General features: G+C 39.6%; 1 pseudogene; it reads right to left on the bottom strand.

The window, feature by feature from the left end:
• Positions 1-5,763: 5,763 nt before the first annotated feature.
• On the bottom strand, positions 5,764-6,446 carry LOC101436913 (olfactory receptor 2A5-like; annotated as a pseudogene).
• Between the last annotated feature and the right edge of the window lie 26 nt (positions 6,447-6,472).

The following is a 6,472-nucleotide window of genomic DNA, read 5'->3' as shown; positions in this document are numbered from 1 at the left end:
TCTAAATTGTCATTTTTGTTGGAATATAGTTTTTCAAAGTATCCTCTTATGATAGTCTTTATTTCTGTGGGGTCAGTGGTGATATCACCTTTCTCATTTCTTATTTTGTGTATTTGCATCTTTTCTCTTTTTTTCTTTGTTAGTCTCGCTAAAGGTTTGTCAATTTTGTTGATCTTCTCAAAAAACCAGCTCTTGGTCTTGTTTATTTTTTCAAGTGCTTTCTTATTTTCTATTTCATTTAGTTCTGCTCTTATCTTTGTTATTTCCTTCCTTCTTCTTCCTGTTGGGTTACTTTGTTGTTGTTTTTCTAATTCCTTCAAATGTGCAGTTAATTCTTCAATTTCTGTTCTTTCTTCTTTTTTGATATATGAATTTATGGCTATAAATTTCCCTCTCAGTACCACTTTTGCTGCATCCCATAAATTTTGGTATGTTGTGTTATCATTATCATTTGTTTCAAGGTAGTCATTGATTTCTTTTGAGATTTCCTCTTTGACCCACTGTTTTTCTAAGAGTGTGCTGTTTAATTTCCAAATTGTCGTGTGAAGTCTGGGTCTCTGTCCCTTGCAAATTCCCAGCTTGACTCCACTGTGGTCAGAGATATTGTTTTGTATGATTTCGATCTTTCTGAATTCATTAAGCCTTTCTTTGTGGCCTAGCATATGGTCAATCTTGGAGAATGTTCCATGTGCGTTTGAGAAAAATGTATATCCTGCTGTGTTTGGGTGTAATGATCTATATATGTCTATTAGATCCAGCTCTTCTAATATACTGTTCAAATTTTTTGTTTCTTTAGTGATTCTCTTTTGAGATGTTCTGTCCAGAGTTGATAGTGGTGTATTAAAATCCCCCACTATAATTGTAGATGCATCTATTCTTTCACTTAGTTTTTCCAGCGTTTGCCTCACATATTTAGAGGCGCCCTTGTTAGGAGCATAAATATTTATGATTGTTCGATCTTCTTGACAAATTGTCCCTTTCACTAAAATATAGTATCCTTCTTTGTCTCTCACAATTGTTTTGCATTTAAAGTCTATTTTGTCTGATATTAATATAGCTACTCCTGCCTTTTTTTGGTTGTTGTTTGCTTGTATGATTGTTTTCCAGCCATTCACTTTCAACCTCCATGCGTCTCTGGGTCTAAGATGTGTCTCTTGTAGGCAGCATATAGATGGGTCGTATTTCCTTATCCAGTGTCCCAGTCTGAATCTTTTGATAGGTGAGTTTAATCCGTTGACATTCAGTGTTATTACGTTTAGAGAGTTATTTATGGTAGCCATATTTTGGTTGGATTTGTGTTTGTTATATTTTGTTTGTATTATTTTATTTTCCCCTTCTATTTTTGTCTTTCTTGTTGCTTTTACACTCTCCTCTATCTCTGACTGTCCTGTTTTTTCCTTTCTTCCTGCAGAATTCCCTTAAGAATTTCTTGAAGGGGAGGTTTCTTGTTGATATACTCTTTCAGTTTCTGTTTATCTGTGATTATTTTGAACTCTCCATCATTTTTGAATGCTAGTTTAGCTGGATAGAGTATTCTTGGTTGGAAATTTTTTTCCTTTAGTCCCTTGACTATATCATACCACTGCCTTCTTGCCTCCATCGTTTCAGATGAGAAATCAGCACTTAATCTTATGGAGTTTCCCTTGTATGTGATGGTTTTCCTTTCTCTTGCTGCTTTTAGAATTTTTTCTTTGTCTTGAGCATTGGATAATTTGACAAGTATATGTCTTGGGGTGGGCCTGTTGGGGTTTATGACCAGTGGAGTGCGCTGTGCTTCTTGGATATGTACATCTGTCTCTTTCAGTAGATTTGGGAAGTTTTCATTCATTATTTCCTGCAACACTCCTTCTGACCCCTTTCCCTTCTCTTCTCCTTCTGGAATGCCTATAATACGTATGTTTGAGCGTTTTGCGTTATCATTCAGGTCCCTAAGTCCTATCTGGATTTTTTCTACCTTTTTATTGACCACTTCTACTATCTGTTTGATTTCCAATGCACTGTCTTCCACATCACTAATTCTCTGCTCTGCCTCTTCTAGTCTGCTGATATTTGCTGCAAGTGTATTTTTGATTTCTTGAACTGTGGTGTTCATTCCCATCATATCTGTTATTTTTTTGCGCATGTCTGCAATTTCCCCTCCAAGTGTTGTCTTCACGCTGTTAACCTCTTTCATTACTTCATCAAATTTGTCGGTGATAAATGTTCTGAGATCTTTCATTGCTTGTGCGAAGTCCTGCCCCCCTTCCTGATTTTCAGTTTGTTGATTGGATTCAGCCATGTTTTCCTGATTACTGGTTTGGTTTGTAGATTTTTGTTGCTGTCTTTTCAACATTTTTTCTTGACGGGTTTAATCAGTTCCTTAGCTTCTTTGTCTAGTCTTGGAGATTAATTAGCTGTTGTTTTTGCGTAAGTGTTATATCTTCTCTTTGTCACTTTGTTTCTTCTTATTCCAATTTCTTATTGCTAGTTAAGCTCACTTTAAAGGAAAGTATTAGTGCTGGGGAAAGTCAATTGTGTAAGGAAGGAAAAAGTGTGAAGTAGTATTGGTGATATATGTTTACAAAGCAACAATATGAGTTCTGGGAGGATGGAGGTTAGATCATGTAAATTGTGTAGAGTTATAGTAGTAGGAAAGTACCTATTATGAGGTAGACGACTGAATATGGGAGGAATGTGGCACGTTCTAAGAGGCTATTGTTTTCGTGAGAGAGGGAAAGAGAAAAGAAAGGCAATAGTTTCAGGGACGAATACCAGATGGAAAACTAAACAAAGGTATTAGAAATTAAGAGTTAGACACTTTGTGGATCAAAGAAAGGGAGATGGAATATAGGAGAGATAGCAGATGGTGGAGGATATCAAGTTGTAGGGGAAAGGGGATAGTGTAGATAGGCTAAATCTATTCACAGAGAAATGAGGCAGTGGAGGGTGAGGAAACCCAGCAAATGTGAGGTATTTCCTGTAGGACCTATTGTATTGTTAAGGTAAAATAGTATAAGAAGAATATTGGGGACAAGAAAGAGAGGATTGAAAAAAAAAAAAAAAAGAACAACAAGAACAACAACAACAACAAAAAAAAAAAAAAACAAAAACCAAAGAACATAAACCCCGCAGCCAGGCTCGGCTGGGCTCAGCTGGGCTCCGGTCCCCCGCCCACCGCCCGCCGCGGCTGGGCTGGGCTCGGCTGGGCTTGGCTGGGCTCGGCTTTCCCGCCTGCCGCCCGGCGCGGCGTAGCGCGGCTCGGCTCTCCCGCTCGCCGCCCGGCGCAGTGCGGCTGGGCTCGGCCAAGCTCAGCTGGGCTCTGCCCCCCCGCCCGCCGCAGCTCAGCCGGGCTCGGCCAGACTCGGCTACCCTGGCCGCCGCCCGCCGGGGCTCCGCGCGGTGCTAGCTGCCTTGGCTCCACCTACTCAAGGAGGGAATCCTCCACACGTAGCTGGGATCTCCGTGTATATTTCACAGATGGATCCTCTCTGTTACCTTCCCTCCAAATCGATGTCCAGACACCTCCGGACCAGGAAAAATCCCGAAACAGTCGGTCCCAAAGAGTCTCCGACGCCTCCCAGCCAATTCCCCCCAGGAGCTAGTAACCGGGAAGTTCACTCAGCGACCATCTTGCCTCCCCCTCCTGAAAAGTCCCAATTTATATCTTATAGACCAGTCCTTTCCGTTACCTTCCCACCAAATCGATGTCCAGACACTTCCTGCCCTGAAAAAATCCTGAAAAAGCCTGGTCCCGGAGAACCTCCAGCGGTGCCCAGCTGCCTCTTTCCAGGAGAGACGGCAAGGCAAGCTCACTCAGCCACCATCTTGCCGGAAGTCTGTAATAAGTTTTAAAGTCAGGAATTGTGATTCCTCCAATTATTCTCTTTTTCAAGATAATTTTGGGTATTCGGGACTCCTTGTCCTTCCACATAAATTTGATGATTTGCTTTCCATTTATGCAGAAAAGGCAGCTGGAGTTTTGATTGGTAATCCAAGCTAAGATGAATGTGTCTGAATATATAATTAAATCTAAAAATATTTCAACATAAACATATATAGTGCTTCTAATAAAATGGCTGCAAAAAAGAACACAATTAGAAATCTTAGATTCTGATAAAACTACTACTAAAAAAAATAATCTTTGCACGATGTCTCTGTGCTTGTTTTTATTGGATTGCTTATGCTCCTAAGCAGAAATTGTTAGTAGCATCCTCTTATTCCAAGGTCTCAAGTTCAACTTAGTGATGGACAGTCAAGGGTTCTACTGCAAATTTCTATATATGATGGTGTAACCATGGAAGTTTATAGTCTATAGGCTATTTTTTAAATTTTATTTATTGAAATAGATCACTCATACATAAGCATACATAAACAATAAATGTATAATAGTTGTGAGCTTACAAAACAAACATATATAACACCAAACATATATAACATCTCACCCTACCACCAATAACTTGCATTGTTGTTGAATCTTTTTAACTAATGATTAAAGAGCATTGTCAAAATATTACTACTAAAGTATTTTCCCCTAACCAATCAGATTATTACTATCTTTATATCATTTATATATGAACATACATGAACAATTTACTGTATAGTAAAAGTTGTGACCTTACAAAACAAACATGCATAACATCATAAGACACTCTATATTTTATAAGTTGTCAAAAGAGGAAAGAACTCACTGTCTGGTAGCTCTCAAGTGTCTTCCTTAAACAGATCGAATTATGTGGTTTGGTCCCCAGGACCCACCTATCAAGGGATGTTATCTTGGCATCAGCTGGAACTAGATGACTTCTAGATCTAGAACAGGGGTTGGGGTTGGCAAGATACTGACCATGGGACCAATCCTTCCAGTTACCTATTTTTGTAAAGTTTTATTAAAATAAAGCCACAACCATTTACGTATTTCTAGGACTGCTTTCCCAGAGTAGCATTGTTATGACAGTCTGAATAGCCCTCTAAACCTTAGTTATCCAGTTACTTTTACATAAATGTTCATGAACCCCTGATCTAGAAGATTACTAATATAATCTTATTAACCAAATGTGACTAGGCTACAGTGAATACACACTTGGCTCATATTGACTCCTTCCCAATTATTGGCATTAGATTTCCAACAATTCCAATAATCACTATTCCATTTAAAATTGAAGCCATTTGAGTGGGTATGAAACAGTATCTCACTGTGACCTTAAGTTATATTTTTGTGGTGACTCATAGTGGTGAGCACCATTTCATTTGCTTATTAGCACTGGTATTTATTACGACAAGTGTCTATTAAAGAGCTTGGCTTGTTTTATAATATTGAGCTGTTTATAAAATTGGGTTAACTTATTTTAGTATTGATATGAAGGATTCCCTTGGCTATGATTCATTTGCTAATAGTGTCACCTGGTCTGCAGCTTTCTTTGTTTCTTAATTTTGAACTTTGATAGGTAAGAAGAAGGTAATACTTATCAATTTATCAAATTCTACGTTTAGTGCTTTGGATGCCTTTCCTAAGAAACTCTGCTTATCCAAGGCCTTGAAAATATTTGCCTATTTCATTACCAAGAGATGTTACAGTTTTAGCTTTTATGTTTTGGTCAATAGTATTCCATTTCAAGGTTTCATTTAGCCCAGCACAGTGTGCAATGCACATACTTCAATAATTCATAGAAAGCAAATATCCTCACTCCATATAGCACATTGATATTTCTCATATCTACCTCACCTTGCACAGTGCTCTCCTCACAGTGCCCTTCACCTCTGTGTTCCTCAGGCTCTAGATCACGGACTTCAGCATAATGTTGAGAAAGCTGTACAATAGGAAAAGGATCTTCTGCTGCTCTCAGGATGACAGAATCCAGAAGCCATGATGATGGTGCTGCCAAAGAAGAGCCTGAACATGCAGGGGTGGTTGGAGTAGGTGGAGAAGGACTTTCAGCATCCCTCCAGGGACTGGATCATCAGGATGGTGTCCAGGATGTGGGTGTAGGAGACCAGCTCCAGGCAGAGAGGCCTCGCTAGGATAAATACACTGGCAACGAAGATGACGAGTCTGTTGAGCCTCGTGTCAGCACAGGCCAGCTCAAGTACAGACAGGATTTCACAGAAGTGGTTGATTTCATGAGGCCCACAGAAGGGCAGCCTCAAAATGTGGCTCACATGGACCAGCACCAGGAGGGAGCCACGTGCCCAGGAATTGACGGCCTCAGCAGAACAACACTCTCCAGCTCATGATGACAGAGTATCTATCATCAGGTATACCGAAATAGTATCAGATCCCTGCGTACCTATTGTTGGAATTCACCAAAATCAGGCACTTTTTGTGAGTGAAAACCAAATACAAAAAGTTTGCATTATACAGGGAACAAAGGAGATCATTCTTTCCTGGTTTACAAAATTTGTCAGCATCTTAGGGGCATTGTTTGAAGTATAAGAAATGGCAAGCAGGCCAGGTGTGAGAGAAATAAGTACATGGATCATGTAGCTGGGAGTCCAGGTA

Source organism: Dasypus novemcinctus, chromosome 5 (assembly GCF_030445035.2).
Source record: "Dasypus novemcinctus isolate mDasNov1 chromosome 5, mDasNov1.1.hap2, whole genome shotgun sequence".
Taxonomy (NCBI): Eukaryota; Metazoa; Chordata; class Mammalia; order Cingulata; family Dasypodidae; genus Dasypus; species Dasypus novemcinctus.
The sequence above is the reverse complement of the archived record's forward strand: the minus strand, read 5'-3'. Positions and strand labels throughout refer to the sequence as shown.